The sequence below is a fragment of the Pseudopodoces humilis genome, chromosome 3, assembly GCF_049639895.1.
Source record: "Pseudopodoces humilis isolate 2021_Gansu_Grassland_sample_001 chromosome 3, ASM4963989v1, whole genome shotgun sequence".
Taxonomy (NCBI): Eukaryota; Metazoa; Chordata; class Aves; order Passeriformes; family Paridae; genus Pseudopodoces; species Pseudopodoces humilis.
In genome coordinates, this window is record NC_142202.1 from 108,200,561 (window position 1) to 108,220,301 (window position 19,741).

A 19,741-nucleotide genomic window follows, 5' to 3' on the forward strand; every position below is an offset into this window, starting at 1 on the left:
AGGAAGCTCAGTGACTCACTGTTTGAGGTATAACAATGATTTTTGCCAGATCAACTTCCCACAAAGGAGAGCATTTAGTGTAAACAGACCACTTACTGCGGGACAGGACTGTTTGCAGTGCAAGAGAGGACAGAATTTACTGCAGCAAATGCAAGCTGGAACATTTCAGTCACTTGGGACTTCAAAATATCAGTGCAAGTGTAATTTCTGTAATTTGATTATTCTATCTCCTTTCAAAGTGCACAAGAAGAACAAACCTTTTCCTCTTTTCAGGAGTCATTTTGTGTTTAAGGGTTGCTAAAATATTTTCCAGCTGCTCTCTTTTCTAGAAATGTCTAGAAGTTTCTAGAAATGGATTAGTTGGCTTATCATTTCTGAATTATTTTTCCCAAACCAAGGACTGCAGCCTTGTCAGTGCTATCTAGACAGGCAAGGATATTTCAGCATCTTACTGGTGGAATTGATTATCTGCAAACCTGCCTTGACTTTTCTTATTTAGCTGTTTCCTGCATCTTACAAACACTGTTCTGTTATTTTTTTCAGAAAATGCAATCAGGTTGATTAATGACAATTCAATGCACCTCCCTTCCTTCTTTTCTGAAAGCGTCACCCTGATTGTTCTTCTCCTGTTCCACCCTGGAACCTCATCTGTCCTTACTGCCTTCTCTGGGAGGATCACTAACATCTCATCCTGCTCACAACAGCTACTTAACCATTTTAAATAAACTTCCTTTTTTAAAGCAACTACTGAAGGGAAAAAGGCCTTAAACCTGTCACCCATTATTATTTCTCCTTTCCCATCACGTTAGACAAACTTATCTTTCATATCTTTGGAGAACATCCTTATCTTATTTTTCATTCCAGTTCCTTGTTGTATCTTATTCTGCTCTTCATTTTTGTCCCTATGTTTATAGTAGCCGTAAGAATTCATCATGCCCAAACCCATTTGATTCAGGACTTCTGTCATGCAGGGCGGTGGCTTAGCTTTTCTCTGACAGATAACAGTAAGCAAAGACATTTTAACTAAAATACCACAGATATTTTTGTAATTATATTGCTTCATTTTTATAAATAGACATGCAAAAGAGGAACAATTTGACCACTGAAAGCACATTTTATTCTGTTTGAATACCCGAAACCTAACTGTATGATTAAACAGCTGCTCTAGCAAAGGTTGGATAAACCCAAACTCAAATATTTTCTGAGTATTTTCTGAATGTTTCCCACACTAGCCAGGAAACAGTATTTTTGACAGTTCTGAAGTGTTTCCATAATGCTGTTTTTCTCTGATATTTCTTATTTCTACGGTTTAATATGTTTTTATTTAAACAGAATTAAGAGTTTTGACAGTAGTTTTTTGCAACATTTCTCTAAGTGTGATTCAGAGCACAAACTGAGCATGTTCCAAATAGAATGAAAATGTAAAAGTCCAGATGCTTGACTGCCTTTGTGAGCTGAGGGCAAAGCTTGAGCCACCTGGTATTTACCAGTTTTATTGCCGCACACTTCCCATCTTCAAAATCCTCTTCAATCATTAACTGATCTCTCACAGCTCAGCAATGCAGGTAAAGTTCTTTCTTCCTGCCTGGCAGGAAGAGACAAAATGATACAGTGAGTTGAAGAGGCACAGAGGGAGTCCCCATCAGTGCCCCCATTCAGAACATGATTTAATTAATCTTTACCTGATGGTAAAAATGGCTGCGTCTTCCCTTTTAGTCAATGAGTCATCCATCTCTTTCACATCTACATTACATATCTTTGTCCTCTTGCATTTTACAGAGAAATTCTACTCCTTTTTATTTTTGCATCTGCTTGGTCTCTGCTTTCCCTGTGAAAGCCGTGGTGCAGGAAAAAGGATCCTGTGTCTTGCTCTGGGATAATCTGAGCATTTGTTGGCAGACAGGTTAAAAGCAAAGCAGAGAGATTTGGCACAAGACAAAGTCCGAGTGTTTGGTTATTTGGAATTTTTTTTATTGTTTCTAGGGGATTTTTTTCCACATTTCTTCTTGGGAATGTTTCACTTAGGCTGCCCTTCAGTCCAGGGAGAGAACAGGAACCCATTATATGAAAGCCTGAGGTTTGATGTTACAGCTATTCACAGGAAAGTGGGACTTTCCTTTTATTGTTCACAACAAACATTTTCCTTCATGAGAAGCATAATAGAAAGGCAGGTCTGAAGTTAGGGGGGAAAAGTGTTTTGCCCAACTTTAATCAGATATGAATTGCTTGTGAGGTTTTACAAGAAATATATTGTTTGAGCTAAAGAACACCAGCTGATAGTTCCTTTCCTTTTTGGATGCATCATTACTAAATAAATATGGCAGAAGATAAAATGTAAGTACTCTAATGTTTCACAAAAAAATACCCAAACAAACAAAAAAACCTTAAAACCAACAGAAAAAGTTAAAAAATAAGTAATAACTTGTGGTGCTGGGTCTGTGCATATGGTCTGTCTCTGCTTGGGGGTGAACTGCTCTGTTCCTGGGTCTGTAGCACCTCTGCATGGGCTGAGCCAAGAAAAGTGATTCCTCATCTCTGCTTGCAGGATTCACTGCTAACCCGGAGTCATTTCCCACCTGCTTGGCATCTCTGTAATGAAACATCTCAGGGGTGTCCAGGTTAACCCTTTAACTGCCAGTTTTTCATCACCTGGCAGAAATAAATCCCTGTGCTTTTCAGAATCAAACATGACTCAGAACATGAAAATTTCAGCATTTTCCAAGCCTGGAGTTCTGTTAATCACAGGCAAAGCTTGATCCATTCCCACCATGCAGCCCCTCCTTGAATTCACCCCAGAGAAGAAGGAGTGTTTCCTCATGCTGACACTGAGAACCTCCTGAACCAGGGAAATGATGCAGAAGGAGGAGGAGAACCGTGGGATCCCCATGCCCAAACTCCACTCTCCAGCTTCTTCTCCACTCATGCTCTGAGATGTCTGATGGGAGTAGCTGAGCTGTGTTTTCCTGCAGCTGCTCTGTGGATCAGGATCACAAAGCCGTGTCTCTGGGACTGTCCCTCCTCTCTGGCAGAAACATATCCCTACATGAAGCTCATCTAGGGCGTGCAACACTCAGAGTTTACAGGATTGCTGAGCTTCAGCTTTAGCAAGAGCTCTGATCTGAGCTGACTTTGAATTCTGAACTATTCAATCACCATTTCTGTAAATAAGGTGTTTACTGCATTATACAAGGCATCTGTGCTCTCCTTATCTGCATAAGATGTTCATGAAGCAAGGAACAGTCTTTTCAGCAGATCTTGGGCTTTGTCTACATACAAGCTGACCCTGAAAATCACTAAAGTTTTACATGTTCTCTAGTAATTCAGGGAGGGGCCATGAATGGACATGTCTCTTTCAGAATAAACTGAATAAACTTTGTCAGCAAACAAAGGAAATAGCCTGTATAGGAAAGTTGCTAGAGAGGAAGAATAAAGCTGATCTAATTTAGGCAGATACAGAAAGGTGAAGTTTGGACATGTGAAGAACCATGCTAGACCTATATTTCTGGAAAGCCACTCTGTAGTGGAGAAAAGTTCATGGGGAATTATACAACTAATGCTTGACATACTGAAGAAAGCAGAACTAATAAAAGATGAATTGACTCTGTGTGACCACTGGAAAAAAAACTAGTCAATGTTGAGATTAAAGCAGCATTTCAGCCCCCTGTGTTACAGCAGGAGCTGTTGGCAGGTGTGTATTTGGGTTCATTTCAGCAGTATGCTTAAAATACTTTACTGTATAATGTAAAAGGGGAGAAAACTATTTCAAGAAAATATTTTTTTAAAAAATATAAAACCTTGTCCTAGTTTTTCCTCAGTGACCAAAGTGAAATTTCGCAAGACTCATTCTTAATTTGAAATTTTTTACCAAATATATATTGCAAAAAGCCTGCATAGGTTGTTCTTCAGCCATATATTGGACAGTCCTGTCATACAGAAAACACACTGGTAAAATTCTTGGTTTAGTGATTAGATGATATTAAAAAAAAGCACCTATTACTCATCTACCTATGGCAGCAGTTCAGGATGACTTGGGCTATGATTCATACATAGAAATTCACTTTTACAAGTTTATGGAAATTTTGAAATCTTTCTAACATATATGTTCTGGTAAAACAGTCAAGAAAAGCTGGAAGCCAATGAACCTCAAAAGAGCATTAAAAATATTATTCTTTTTTAATTTTCAAATACTTTTCCTATTCATAATGATTTAATGAAGTCATGCCAAAGATTAAATTGCGCTAATTACATAATTTTTGAAATTAAACCCTTTTTAACTATAATCTAACATAGTATAATTAACACTGGCATGCACAACCCTTAATTAACCATGGAGATTTTACAGAACCTGATGTTTTAAATGGGAAATTTCTTGTAGGAATATTAAAGTTACTATAGTGTAGGAAAGATCCTGTGTTAAGTAAATGCATGAATAATTTGCCTTCCAGCATTGCTCCCTAGAGGGATGTGCTTCTCTCTGTGCATCCTTTCCTAGGTGTAAATATTAGGAAAGCTCTCCAAGCAAAACTAAAGGCACAGAGTTAGCCTTATGCCAAAAATTATTTCCATGGGATCACAGCCCCACTTAAGAGGGCACTTGGCCATTTTTGCACATCCAGCAGGAGGGTTGGTCCACAAAGTTCAGTCTGCTCATTGCCTAAGATGATGTCACATTACTCCAAAAAACACATCCCAAACCAGGTCACACTTAAGATCGCACAAGAAGTCCCCTAGGGAAAGGAGCATTTGGCAAAAAAACCTCCATCTTTTTCCTTGGTGTCTTGGTCATAGCACTCATTCAAAAAGGATTTTAGATGGAGAAGATGGACCTAAGACGAAAGCTGAGCAAGGCTGGCTGAAAACAAACGTGTAGGAGGTTGTTTGAAGAGATGTCCTTCTCCTCAGTGTGGTTCCCACACTGACCAGTGCTACCTTCATGTGATCTTGGTGCTCTCCACTGCATTCTGTCAGGGACAAAGCAGAGACAGGAGGCTGCAAATGTCACAGCAGCCTACAGTGACCCAGCCTGCAATGCTCGCTGGCAGTTTTTCAGAGATGTTTTTCAGAGATGTTTTCCTGGGAGTGCAGGGAGGTCTCAGCAGGGCTGGAGGGAAGCAGGTGGACCTGCCAAGGGTTTGTCACCTGATGTCTTTGACATGCAGCAGTTCTGGGAAAGATGTCAAGTGAAAACAGAAAACAAGTCTGCATTCAGAATTCTGACCAAGTTGGTGCAAAGTAGATGAAGATGACTGGCCCAGCTCAGAGCAGGGAAGTGGTGGAGCCACCATTCCTTGGAGGTATTTAAAGGATGTGTAGAACATGGCACTCAGGGACACGCTTCAGTAGTGGGCTTGGTGTGTTAGGTCAGTGGTTGGATTAGATCTCAAGGGTCCTTTCCAGCCTAAACGATTCCATGATCTGCTGTCTGATTTGCCCCAATGCTTTCCTGAGCCTATTTTGTTACCATCTCCCTCTTCTCCTAAGCCATGCAGGTCTTCCCAGAAAGGAACGAAGGACTGTTCTTATCATCCAGCAAGGAAGGGCACCTCTCTATCTGCAGCACCGCGTCCCTGTGGGTGTCTTGCACTGGCAGCAGGCTGAGAACAGCACTGTCACACTGCTGTTACACAGCACTGAAGAATGTCTCTGACTTGCAAACATTCTTCAATGTAACACCAAATAAGACAATAAAGTCTTACAGGGAATGTGGTGCAAAAGACAGATGTCTCACATCAGTCAGGCAAAAAAAGCACTCCAGCCACAGCTGCCTTAATGAAAATACTCCAGAAATACCATGTTTCAGCCCAGGTTTGCTCTTGGGTCATAAAAAAAATCCTTATAATCAAACAAATAAAATGTTATAAGTAAGTAACAAATACATAAAGGGCATTTTTCGCACTTTGGTCTTGAAATGCACTGATGATACACAAATGAAGGTGCATTTCAATATAATGGACAAAGTAGAGGCTCATTTTTGGAGTATGTAACATGCTATTTCATGCATGGTTGGGTTTTTTTGAGAGAATTAACATATTTAGTATTTATGCAATACATAGCACCTGCCCATTCCTATCAATATTCTGTGCAGACACAGAACTGAAATATTTGTTCAATGCATCTCAGCCCCTGTCCCCAGAAGTGTAAATATGCCAGCAGGAAAGCCAGGCTCAGGGCAAAGAGGCCAGACATGTGCCCTGTGCCATGGACAGAGTCTTTGTGTCAGGAGTATCATGACCCAGTTTCACCTTTTCTGCACATTCTAATAAGCCAGCAGCAGCCTTCCACCCTGTACCACTCTGGGCAAGCCAAAAATAGCACAAACACTCAGCTCTCTCACCTTCCTTTTTAAAGCTTTCTTCTTCCACCTTCCTTTAAAAAGCTTTCATCTTCCCCCTCTGTTTTTCCTAGGGAAATGGCTATCATGATGTTTTTAGCTTAGTTGCTATTTTTTTCGTCTTTATTTCTGATTTCATTTCACCTCTGCCAAAGTGTCACAAATTGAATTGCCAGGGGTCCTCCAAACTGCAAAAGCAAGTCCAGCTCCTGCTGGGAAAGAGGCTCTTAGATACAGATAGATGCAGTGGATTGGTGTCACAAACAGCTGGAAACAACAGTGTGAGCCAGGGTGGGAGCAGGGAGGAGATGAGCCACCCATTGTTGGACAAGATGAGCACCAACTACAGCAGTCAGGAGAGCGACAGTCACCCTAAGGTCAGCTTCAACAGGACTTTGAGAAACCTGATCCAGTGAAAAATTTAATGGCAGTGTGGTTGGAATAAAGTGATCTTTAAAGATTCCTTCCAACCCAAAGCATTCTATGATCCTCTCAAACTCCATCCTAATGTCCACATTTTGCTACAGAAGCAGCTCTTTCTAGCTTCTGTGGAGCATCCACCCTGCAAACCCAAGAATCACAGCACTTGTTTATAGCTTCAAAGGAAAGGTGCATTTCTACCCCAAAGGCACAGAGCATTTTGCAAAGGAGAATTACGCTGCTTCTGAAGCCTGCTGTTTGCACACAACTAAAGAAGTGGGCATTGTCATGGAATGAGCACACAATCTGTTTTGCAGACCCAGGTCAGGCAGAAGAGGTTTGTTTCTGCGTCTATCAGAGAGAAGGCAGCCATCCGTATGATCCGATGCAAAATAGAAGTGCTGGAGCTTTGTACATTTACAGCAGATAAAAACTGCCCCGAGAAAAGGCATGGGAAGAAACTTTGTTAGAGCAGATGTGCCCCTGCCTCATTGGTAACTCAGGGACTGCAGCCCCATGGCCTCAGCACAGCTCTCTTCAGCCTGTCCCTCTTGCTCCAGATGCTGCTGTGTCCTCGAGCATCTTCCAGGCCAGTGTTCACATTATGTATTATTTCACAGTGCTGTGATTCCAAGCAGAGCTCCTGTTCAAGGGGGAAGGATCTGTCCCCTGGCTTCCAAGGATGCTTCAAATTATGTTTCATTTCTTCCTTCTCTGTCCTGCACAACAGATCCATAGCTAAAGATGGGGCAATGTTGGAACATTTCTTAGAGAGAAGAGCAGGTATCAAGCTGGCAGAGTAAAACAGCTCCTGTGCTGAGCTGTGTGCAGGAGCCAGACCACACCGTCTGTGCTGCCCATGGACTGTATTGCAAAAAAAAAACCCTCAACTGCATGGACAAAGCTGGAAAAAACCTACAGGAGAGAGAGAAAAAAAAATAAATAAATCCCTTCTTGAGCTGCATCGCTCTGTCAGTAGATGGCTCTGCAAGCCTTGGTGCTGCCTGGTTAAGCGCTGAGCTGTGCCCAGCTGAGGCTCAGGATGGGCGGGATGCAGCTCCTGCTTTCTGCCTGGAGGTGCCCCAAAACCTGCAAAAACCCACGGGTTTTGCCTAACCACCGCTCTCCCTGGCATCTTTCCCTACCTGACCTTACTCTTTTCTAACTGATGCCCATCCCACCCTGCTGGCTCCGGAGCCCAGGATGAGCAGAGTCATTCCATCAGTGCCCATCTCAGCTTTGCTCCCAGGTCCTTAGCTGAGCGCTGGTGGCTCTGGCAGGGTGGGTACCTCAGCACAGCAGCTCCGGCAGCCCTGCCCTGCTGCCTGCAGCATCCCGGGCTCCTCAGCCGCTCATCGCATCCCCGGGAGCGCTGGAGGCACCGCAGCTGCCCACAGCACACCCTCGGGCACTGAGCGGGTTAAGCCAGCAGCTGCCATCCGCCACTGCGGAAAATACAGCTCGGAACAGAGGCTTGTATCATCCCTTCCCGTGCCTAATGCTGGAAGCCTCTAGAGGTCCAATCTGCTTGACTTTTTCCTATCTGGCGACTCAATTTACTGGCGTTTGTCTCCTGTGACGGTGCAGAGTCAAAAATTGCATTTCATAGAGAACACATTTAGGTTGGGGATGCAAGCCAAAAGCACTCCTATGGAACGGCACAGGCTTGGAGCAGTCAGGGAAAAGTGCATCCTTTCCAGCTAGAGCAGATTGCTATGGAGATATCAGGGAGATTTGTCAAGGGTGACAAATGCCTGGGTTGTTTAAATTATGTAAACAGATTTTTACCTACACAGCAGCATCCAGGCTGGCAAAAGGGGCTGCAGCTTTACCTGCTATCTAAACAAAGTGAGCTTGTTCTCGAAAATTAGAATCATAGAATCATTTAGGTTGAAAAAAACCCTTAAGGTCATCAAGTCCAACCTTTAACCCAGCACTGCCAAGGCCAGCACTAAACCATGTCTCCAAGTGCCACATCTTTTTTACACATCTTTTAAATACCTGCAGGAGTAGTGACCCTATCCAGCCCCAGAGACTCCTATTTGTCTAAATGGTGTACCAGATCACAATCACTGACCATTTCCCCTTGGATTTGGGGGGCTTCATTCTGCTCCTCTGTTTTCCAGCTCAGGGCCTGGCTGTCTGGAGAACAACTGGTCTTAAAAGACTTAAAGACTGAGGTAAGGAAGGCATTAAGTACCTCAGCCTTTCCCAGTACATGTTCCCTGGATCCAATAAAGGACAGAGATTCTCCTTAGCCCTCTTTTTGTTGTGAATATATTTACAGAAACATTTTGTATTGTCTATTACAGCAGTAGCCAGATTAATTTCTGGTTGGGCTTTGGCCCTTGTAATTTTCTCCCTGCATAACCTCATAACATCCTTGTAGTCCTCCTGAGTTGCCTACCCTTTCTTCCCAAGCTGGTAAACTCTTTTTTTCCCCTGAGTTCCAGCCAAAGCTATCTTTTCAGGCAGGACAGTCTTCTCCTCCACCAGCTCATCTTCGTTACATGGGGACAGCATGCTCCTGCACTTTTAGGATTTCCTCACTGAAGAATGACCAGCCTTCCTGGACCCCTTTGCCCTTCAGGAATCTGGTACTACACTGTAAAAGTGTTTTTTGTTCTCTCCCTCACCACACAGGGTATGATTAAAAAAGGTCTCTGAAGTTGCTTAGGCAGGGGATGGCACCATTTCTACACTGAAGAGGCAAAGAAAATTTTGACTCAGAGGATTGAAGCTGACTTGAAGGAGGTTGCCTGTGAATGGGGGGCTTGGTCATGTCATTGGATCTGGGCTGAAAAGATCCCCCCTTTATCCATGCTGAGCCCCTTCAAAGCCCTTGCATCCCCAAGAGACACACGTTGTTCTGCCTGTGCAAAGCATTTCTCAGCTGGAACCTCAGCCTCAAACTGGTACTACAACCCTGCTATCAATGTTTTGTTGTTCCTTTTTAAACCCTGCTGCCTTTCCTCCCACTACCTACACTTTTCTATTTATTTCCTCTATGTCTGAGTGTTTTCGTTTATGAAGATAAAAGCCATGGAGAAGTGAAAGTGAGAAACTTTCCCACTTGAATTTCCATAAAGGCAAATCCTTGACCCTGAGCTGCCAGAGAAGATCCGTGCATGGTGGCAGCGTGCCTGGTCCCAAAGAGGGACACAAAGGCCCCATCTGTGTGAGTGCAATATACAGGCACTGGTGCCCAGTTGTCTGCACGCTTGTCTTGGTGGGACAGCCCTAGACACAAATTTGGCCACAGCTCCGTCCAAGCAATTCCTGGGGTGGATTCAGGACTTAACCCAACACAGGAGCCACCCCCAGCAGCAAACTGGATGCACACATTCCTTTACAAGGTAGAAGTGTAACAGTATGGATGCAGCCTTATCATACCATGCAACCTCAAGGTCAGAGGAAAAGAAGAGTTTCATAAGATAAAACTGAAAGTGATGATGCTTCAAAATGGAAATAAAAATGTTCTCTCTCAGCAATGCTGGGCTTTGGCTCCCTTGACAAATTCCAGACAAATCAAGGCAAGAGCATGCTCATTTGGACTGACAGTGGCTGAAAGCCATTCCTTCAGGGAAGCTGGAACAGCCTGCCCAGCACACAGAACAAACCATGCTCTGCGTATTCCCACCTGCCCACCAGAGCCCTGCATTCAGCAGGGTCAGCTTCTCCAGGGGATGTCCCATGGGCACTGCAGGGCACCATTTGGAAGGGAAATGTAAAGAGCTCCAGCTCATATGCACTATAAAAATAGCTACATCCATCTACAGAGTCACTGCCCTGCTTTTCAACTCAGTCCCACAAGCTCCCTGGAGCTACAGCTCCCAGACAGATCTGACTGTGCAGAACCTGTGTCCACACCGCTACTGGGCAGGACTGTGCTCCAGGCATCTTAGTGCAGACCACTTCAGGGACCAGTTTGGCGGAAATGTGGAGCGTGAACTACAGCAAGAGAGGCACCAGGTGCCTTCCCTTCTGTCCCACCTGCTCTGCTTTGGCAGATGGTCACATCAGAGTAGGACAGCAACAGGGACAGGCACCATGGCTGGATTGGGCAGCTGATGTGTCACAAGAGTCCAGACTCCAGGATGAATCCCAGGAACTCCATCCCCTGAATACAGTTATCATTTGGAAAAGCCACTCAGCCACTGCAGCCATCACCAGGGGACTTCAGTGACTGCTCACATTTCTGCTCTTACCACAAAATTTGCAAAAGGCCCCAAGATCTCTAGAGCAGCCCTGTAGTTCCAAAAGGGTTGCCCAAGATATGAGCAATCTGAGCTGCTGGGGTTGCCTGGGCTGTTGCTCCCTGAGATCCTCAGCCTTCCCATGCCTCACTTCCTCACCACTGAGCACAGGGAAGGAGACATCCTCCTGCCATTGGATCAGGGTGTAGGAGGAATAAATAACCCCATAACTCAAACCAGGACAGCCTGCATAGTGTGAGGGCAGTGCTTCAGTGGCCAACTAGGAATGAACAGCAGTGCCTCTCTCCCCTTCCATCTCCATGTGCCCTCCAGCCACCCTTTCCTCTTTTCCTGGTTCCCATCTCCTTCCCACTGAGCTGAGCTGCAAACCACTGCTCTCCCCTTGCCTTGGCAGGCTCCAAACTGACACCTTGGTCAAAACCTGTGCTGGGGCCCTTCTCCCCAGGCTCAGTCTTGTTGAAAATCCAAGCAAACAGTGGCTGGCCCCTGTGCTGGGTTTTATCATTACTCATACAGCTTGGGCAGGATAGGACAGGGTAAAGGCTGCACAAGGAAGATGCTTGACACCTTGTAAAGGGCCAGCCTGAAGAGCACTAAAATCTTGGGAGGATCTATTGCCTAAGGATGCCTTCATGACTCACAGCAATGAAAACGAGCCTTGCTCTCTGTACTGGGCCCTAGGCTGGCATACAAAGGCATCTCAAATCCATCCTGGGTTGGGCTGACTGGTAAAAGGCAAAGTTCTCAGGTATTTCTGAGTGAAAGGTGTGTTTTATGACTAGGCTTTAACGTGTTAATGCCTGCTGTGCCCTGATGTGCAATGTGTTCACTATTTTAGAATTAGCCCCCAAGATTTGTTTCAAATCAGCCCTGAAGGATAATAGCCTGTGTCTAAAAAACCTTCATGTGTCAATTTGTTTCAGGACCCTCACTGTGTTATAAATCAAGGACTGAAATCTGTAATCAAAAGCTCTGCTGAGCCTCCACTTTCCTTAAAACATTTCCCTCCTTGAGCATAATCTTCACATCAGCAGCGGGGAATGCATCAGCTCCTTCATTGCTGAGCAGCACCAGCACAGCTGTGCATGGCTGTGATTTTAAGTTCTGGTAAGGAGCTGCTTTCTCAGCAGTAGAACCCTTGTCTCTGCTTAACCAGCCACATTTACTCCTGGCAGGAGCCCCCAGTCTCAAATTAGCACTGGGATGGATACCCTGGGCTTGTGCACAGCGAGGGTGGAGGAGCAGGAGGAGGGGTAGCAGGTTTTGGGTTTGTGCTCACAGCAGCTCCTGTTGTGTTGGATGATTGGAACCTGACATGTCTCAGAGACACTCAGCAGCAAGAAGTGGGAGTATTTATGTGGTTCAGACTGGCTGCCCATGAGTGCAGAAATGAAAGGGATAAAAACACACTGGGATGAAATGTTTGTTCATCCATACCAGTCTCATTCCCAGCCTTCTCTGCACCTATGTGCTCTGCAAGCATCATGATAACTTCATGTGTGCCTGGCTAAATACACTGAAGGGTATGAAATTGGTTATTCCTTTTCCTACCAGTCCTCCTTCCCTCCCAAAACCTCCATCATTGGCCTTCTTCAAAATCCCACGTCAGATTCTGAGGATCTCTACAATAAAATAACCCAGCAACCAGTAGAAAGTCTCCATGTACTTGTAGTACTGAACAGAGGCATCTGCCATGGTCTCTCCTGGCAGCTGCCCATCCCCTGAGCAGCCCTGAGACCCCTGGGAATTCTGTTATTTTAATCCAAAAGCTGCCAGGTATCTTGGAATCCAGATTTGCTTTCAAAAAAATCCAGTGTTTTCAAAACAAAACTGCAGGATTTTAGTTTCTTTAATGTTGTTTGAGGTTCCCTTCTAATCCCACATGAAAATAATTCTGTAAATCCCAGTATAATTTCAAGGAAATGGGGCTTCCCAGTCAGCTCTGGCACTGTCAGCCCTCTCTTACCTGCTCTCTGTTGTGCCTCCAGTTGCTGAGACTTGGAGGCACCACTGTGCTGGTTTTAGGGAACACTCTGCCAGTTTTCCAGAAGAGCAAAAAACAAGGTCTTAAACTAAGCCAAAGTCCAGGACTTTCCATATCATTCTATGTCATTGCTTCCAGAAGCTTCCTCCCTTTTCCCTGTTAAAGATGAGCTCTTGTTGAGGCCTTCCCCTGGAGGGGCTGCTGCAGGGCTGTAGCCACGTGTCAGAGCCTTACAGGGTGTAGGATGATCCAGACCTACTGAAAGCAATAACCACTGCAACACCCAGTCAGCCTGAAATGGTGCAGATAGTCCCAGGCAAAATAAAATTCTCTCGTTTCCTTAACTGGAAACTGGAGATAGAGCTGCTAATTCCAGTACTGATCAACTCTGCCATTAGTCTGAGGGAAAAAAATTAATATAATTGCTTTTAAGAGCTGGGGATTGCAGAAAGACTGGTGGGATAATCAGTAATCAGTGACAGAGCAGTTGTACCATGGCCTGTCTCTCTTCCAACAACGTAGGATGAATATTGCTCCATGCAGTGGGATGTACTGGAGAACAAGAAACACAGGCAGTGCCTATAGAATGGGGACTCACTGTGTCTAGGAGAGGATTTGAGGGATTTAGGGGGATCATCTGTACCAGCTCTCAGTGTGATGTTGCAGCAAAAAAGGACTGAGACTGAAGAACAGATGGGAAATCTGTGCCTTAGTCAAACACAAGCTGTTGGACTCAACAGGAGGAGCTGGTTACATCTTATAATTCTGTGTCAAACAAGAAAGCAAATGAGATGTTCCAATGGAGTGTAAATTTTTGATTTGCCAAGGGTCACACGTGATATTTATCATAAAAAAGAAATTTGAAGACGTCTGTGAAGCCCTGTGGCCAACATCCATCTTCTGAATCTTTCTCTCTCTTGAATAAGAAATATCAAACAGTTTTCATTGCTTTTCCTTTCTTTCCTCCCTTAGATTGGAGTTGGCTGGCTGGGAAAGCTGTGGTTGTGAAAGGCTGCACCCAGAACTGGTATTGGGAAAGCTGCTTTTGAGCAGAAATTCTGATTACAGCACAACCTTGTCCGGCTGCACTTTGTACTCAATCCTGCCTGAATCCTACAGCATGAACCTTTGCAGATCCCACTGCACCCACTGCCATGTGAAACATCAGTCTCGCTCCAAGGGCTCTCCTGGTCCCTGCTATAATTGTCCTGGTTCTCACATAATTTGCTCTGCCTCACTGCCCTGCAGCAGCAGTGGGTCACCAGCGAAATGGGCTCAGAGCTAGGATTTGGTTTGGAAAAACATGCAGAAGGAGGAATGCTGCTGGTGTGCTGGCAGCACTCGTTAACTCAATGTCAGAGCTGCTCCACCAGGGACGTGGGAAGTGACATGTGGTTCATCTGGAAGCTTGGCAGCACTTTCCCTGCAAGCAGTTCAGCTGTGCTCCTCAGGGAGGGAGGAGGAAGTGTCCTCATTTCCCCGCGAGCATGAGGCACAGTGTACTTCCAGCATGTGTGCATGAGAGCTGCACCTTCACCTGGGGATGGGACCAAGGGACATTTCCTTCCCTCTTACAGAAACACATCACAAGGGAGATATCGTAGCAATACACCAGAGATCAAAGATGTTTTTCTACTAGAGAGCGGGGAAGAGAAGGGTTATAAGGTTCTTTCCCATCCAAGCCTTTGGGAATTCTGCTGGAGTTGCAGAGAACCTCTGTGCTCCTGCTGGCCAAGAACTGAGCTGCCTGGGAGGGACAGGAGCTGCTCCAGGGAGCAAAGCCATGGACAGGGATGCTAGCAGGTTCCTTGCAGTGTGAGATGGACCCTGGAGGGCAGCAGGGAAACCATGTGAGTCAGCAAATTCAGCTTCTCAGTCATTGCTGTGTTCATGCTCTCAGCTCCTCCTTCACATGCCTTCTCACCCCCAGCTCTTCAGCACAAAGCCTGAGCCAATGTCACCACAAAAATCAGGGAAAGCCCAGAGACGTGTGGCTCATCTCCCTTTGGTGGGGTCTCCATGCTGACCTGCTCCTGTAATCAAGGAAATTGCAGCCTCCTCATCTGGACCAAGGATGCCATTCATTCCTAGGAGAAGAGGGAGAAGGAGTGAGTCTGGTTTCCCAGGACTGCTCCCTGTAAGAGACCTGCTGCAACCTCGGCAGTTTTGTTACAGAGCCTGTATAAGCAGATCTGCTCAATGAAGAGGATGGACAGAGGGCTGTATCCCCATTTCAAGGTATCCATTGCTGTTGTGTGACTGTCATTCCTCAGTGTGGCCTTGGAGATGTAAAACTGGGCAGTGGTGGGGAGGGAAGCATGAGAAGTTTGTTGGACCGCACATTTCTCAGGGAAAGGGAGGTGTCTTCAGCCCAACAAGTCTGAGGACTGGGATGAAGGGATGATGGAAGGAAAATCTCCTGCTTGCTACTCCCCAGGGGAGTACTGAGTATTCCATTGCTCTATGTGCCAGGACAAGGTGGGGCAAGCCAGTTGGGCCACTGGTCCCTGAAGGACACTGTGCCACAGCCAGGGCTGCAGCCATGCCCTCTGCCTGGGCACTAGGAATTCTGTGGCTCTCTCTGGGCCAGCTCCCAGCTCCCTGAGCATTCTGTCCTCCAATATTGTCTTTCTCTCCCTCTATCACACACATTTTTGGCATTACTGATGCTCATTCATTTTTAACACTGAATACACTTTTCCTGCCCAAAGCCTTTCATAAATGTCAGCTAATGAAGCCTCTGTGCTCCCCTCAGGGACTGGCATTGGGCATGATGATCCCTGTACCAGGGGTTTGCCCAAGAGCATGACACAGATCAGCTCCAGAGCTGGTCTTGAGCCTGGAGCTGGAGACCCCCAGGGCTGTGCTCAGGCCAGACAGGTACGTGTGGAGCATCCTACCCCTTCCCCTGGGAAGGACACACGCAGATGGTGGGTAAGGTTTTCACCCCGGGTTAGGGGACAGAGGACTGATGGTCTGTAAGGGCTGAGCTGCACACCCAAACTGCCACAGCAAATGTAAAACCATATTAGGTTACAAACTGAAAGAGGGGAAACTTAGGTTAGATATAAGAAAGAAATTTTTTGCTGTGAGGGTGGTGTGACACTGGAACAAATTCCCCAGGGGGGCTGCAGATGCCCCAGCCCTGGAAGTGGTCAAGATGAGGTTGGATGGGACTTGGAGCAACCTGGTCTAGTGGTAGGTCTCCCTGCCCATGGCAGGGGTTTGGACTTAGATGATCTCTGAGGTTCTTTCCAACCCAAAACACTCTGTGATTTTGTGAGATACAATATAGAGGATAAGAAGTGTGGTCCTGCCTGTCTGTACCAAACTTGTCAGCTACAACTGCAGCAGTGTTTTGTTCCCAGCAGAGACCATTCATCACACAAATTAAGGCTCTGAGTAGCAGTTCCCTGGTAAAGGATGGGTGTTATTAGCTCCAAAACCCCGGTGTCTGAAAGGCAAAATAGTTCACCAGCCTGTTCCTGTTGATTTGGTGTGCCTGGGCCAGGGGGTGTCCCAGAATCAGGAGCTATTTGCCTTAATCATTATCATCATTATTATTATTACTAATATTTTTATTATTGTGACAGTGTCCTCTGTGCCTGCCTGCAGTTTCCTAGAAAGGGCAGGTCACTAAAGCATTGGAGGAACTGCAGACAGTGCAAGCACAGCTGGAGGAGGTGGAAGAGCCCTTCTGTGCAAAAATGATTCCTATTTTCCAGACAGCTACTTTGCTTCCAAGTGGCAGCTGGATCACATAAGGCAAAACAAGGAGCAGGAGCTGCTCTGACCTGCTGCATGGAGCTGGAGCATCTCTCCACTGCAACCCAGAGGTTCCAAGGATGGCTCAGCACAGAGGGATGCCTGTGCCTTCAGGCTGCTCTGTACATTTCCAGCCAAGCCCATTGAAGGATACCTCATTCTTTATGTCAAATTGTGCTCAATGTGTTTTCTTTCCTAGGTGGCATTTCAGGAAATGCATAAATGTCACCGGTGTGTTAAATGGAAGATAGATGAAATACAGTGAAAGCCCCATAAAAATGAAATGTGTGTATGCCTCAGCCTCCCTCTTTTCCACTCACATTTTTCTTTCTTTTCATCTAGAGTGGAGCAGCTACAGTAGGAGCAAAACCAGCAGGAAGGAACTGGGCAGACAGCAGGTAAGGAGCAGGGCATGTCAAGTAATTTCCCTAAGCCCAGCAAGTCCATGGGTTAAAGTGGTAAAATGTGTCAGTGCCAGCATGACCCTGGTATAAGGTGTGTTTAATCAGAGCAGCAGACTCAAGCTGTCTTCTCCCCTCCAGGGCAGGGTGTGCAGGGGCTGGCCATTCCTGCAGCTCCTCACCACAGCCCCACACACCTCCTGCTCTCCCCAGTGGTCCCAAGGGACTGCATCCCCCAGCTCCATGTGTAACAAGGGGTAGCAGGGATGCTGGATGTGTTTGTCATGGTTATCCAGGAGCAGGAATGCTGTAGACATCACTCCCAGTGCTGTCCCACTGCTTTTCAGGTCAGCAGGAGCAAACCCACAAAGGATTGTGTGCCAGGGCTTGGGCTGCTTAAAATCCTTCTGAATGGGATGCTGTAGAGCGACATCAACTATAATAGTGGTGCTTTTAATTATCCCACAAGTCCTTCCAGTGCCTTGAGTCACACCATTTATTTGGAGTGTCAGTGAGGGGAAATGCACAATGGCACAGAGTGCCCAGAAAAGCTGTGGATACCCCACCCCTGGAAATGTCCAAGGCCGGGCTGGATAGGGCTCGGAGCAACCTGGGCTAGTGGGAGGTGTCCCTGCCCATGGCAGGGGTCTGGAACTGGATGTTTTTTAAGGTTCATTCCAACCTGAACCATTCTGTGATTATATAAATAACACACATTGGGCTTTCCTGGGTGAGGCCCATACAGGCACTGCAGTACCAGGAGGTGCTGTAATGGGGTGGGGCAAGCCCATGTATTGGGTTGGCATGGCCAGGTTTTGGTCATGGCAGAGCTACAGGAAGCTGCCAGAAGCTTCCCCCATGTCCAGCAGAGCCAATCCTGGCAGCTCCAGGACCAACCTGCTGCTGGCCAAGGCCAGGCCAATTAGAAATAGTGGAAACACCTCTGTAATAACATATTTACAAAGAAGAAAAAAAAGTTACTGGGCAGGTGTAATTGCAGCCAGAGAAGAGCAGAGTGAGAATGTGTGAGAGGAACAGCCCTGCAGACACCAAGGTCAGTTCAGAAGGAGAGGCAGGAGCTGCTCCAGGCACTGGAGCTGAGATTCCCCTGCAGCCCCTGGTGAGGATCATGGAGAGGCAGCTGTGCCCTGCAGCCATGGGGTCCATGGGGGGCAGAGATCCACCTGCAGTGCATGGGGGTCCATGGGGGTCCATGGGGGTCCATGGGGGGCAGAGATCCATCCACCTGCAGCCCATGGAGGAGCCCCCACTGAGGCAGGTGGATGCCTGGGAGGAGACTGTGACCCCATGGGGAGCCTGTGCTGGAGCAGGGTCCTGGCAGCGGCCTGTGGAGAGAGAAGACCATGCTGGAGCTGGTTTCCTCATAGGACTTGTGACCCTGTGGGGTCCCACCCTGGAGCAGCCTGTTCCTGAAGGACTGTACCCTGTGGAAGAGTGACCCACAGTGCAGCAGTTTGTGGAGAACTCTTGTCCATCTTGTCCACAGGAGCAACTCATGCTGGAGAAGTTTCTGGAGAACTGTCTCCCATGGGAGAGACCCCAGGGTGCAGCAGGAGAGAGACTCCTGTCCCTGAGCAGTGGGAGAAGCCACAAGTGATGAACTGACCATAATCTCCACTCCCTGTCTCCCTGCGATGCTGGGGGAGGAGGCAGAGCTGGGAAAGAGGGAGAGGTGGGGGGAAGATATTTTTAAGGTCTGATTTTACTTTCCATTACCCTGCTCTGATTTTGTTATTCATAAATTCAATTACTATCTCTAATTCAAGTCTGTTTTGCCTGCAATGGTACGTGGTGAGCGATCTCTCTCTGTCCTTATCTCCACCCATGAACCCTTTGTTACATTTTCTCTCCCCTGTCCAGCTGCAGAGGGGTGAGATAGAGAGGCTTTGATGAGTGCCTGGCATCCAGCCAGCATCGACCACACACGCCCACAACCTTTGCTGGCTGCAATTTGAAAATTAAACACACAAACAAAAAGGTGCAGCAGATATTTAGTGTTTAGGTGGTGTGTAATGATGCAGAGCTGTGTGTGTGCCTGGGGAAGTTAGAGGAGGGGTCTGTAGCTTTGATTTCCTGGACCATATGTTACCCCAGATTTTCCAGGGAGGAGCAGCAGTGTGCAGAGATGGACACGCTTAGAGGACAATATTTATTCCCTGAGACCTCATCTCACCCTGCAGGATTATGTCGGATAATCCCAGAGTGATAATGGGAGTGATTTTTGCTTCATCACCTTCTTTGCTTCAGCCTTGCTGTCAGGGGAGTGGTTATATCACATCCTGACCTCAGCAAAGCAGGAACACTTCTGTTCCCAGTCACAGCCATGGAAACAGTTTTCTAGGGGTTTTTTTATTTATTTTATTTTCATCTCTTCAGCCTGAGGTTGCTCTTACTACAATGAGTCACTGGGTGCACATGAAAGAGACAGTACTTGGCTAAATGCACAGAGTAGCACAAAGAAATACAAAAATGTACCAGAAATCGATATATTTACACTAGATTTCACTTCTGGTGATTTCAAGCTGTTCATCAAGCCAAAGCTGTTTTTTGTACCTGAGCATTTAAAATCAATGTATACAGCCTACAAGCAAGTGTATGTGAG

The 19,741-nt window shown here is 46.2% G+C and overlaps 1 long non-coding RNA gene across 2 annotated transcripts; it reads left to right on the forward strand.

The window, feature by feature from the left end:
- Positions 1 to 14,765: 14,765 nt before the first annotated feature.
- Positions 14,766 to 19,256, forward strand: LOC148184719 (uncharacterized). Of its 2 annotated transcripts, none has more exons than XR_015772260.1 (3): positions 14,766 to 15,190; positions 17,060 to 17,115; positions 18,507 to 19,256. It is a non-coding gene; the product is annotated as an uncharacterized LOC148184719 (long non-coding RNA). The 2 variants fall into 2 exon arrangements; XR_015772261.1 differs by having other exon boundaries at positions 18,626 to 19,256.
- Positions 19,257 to 19,741: the final 485 nt, after the last annotated feature.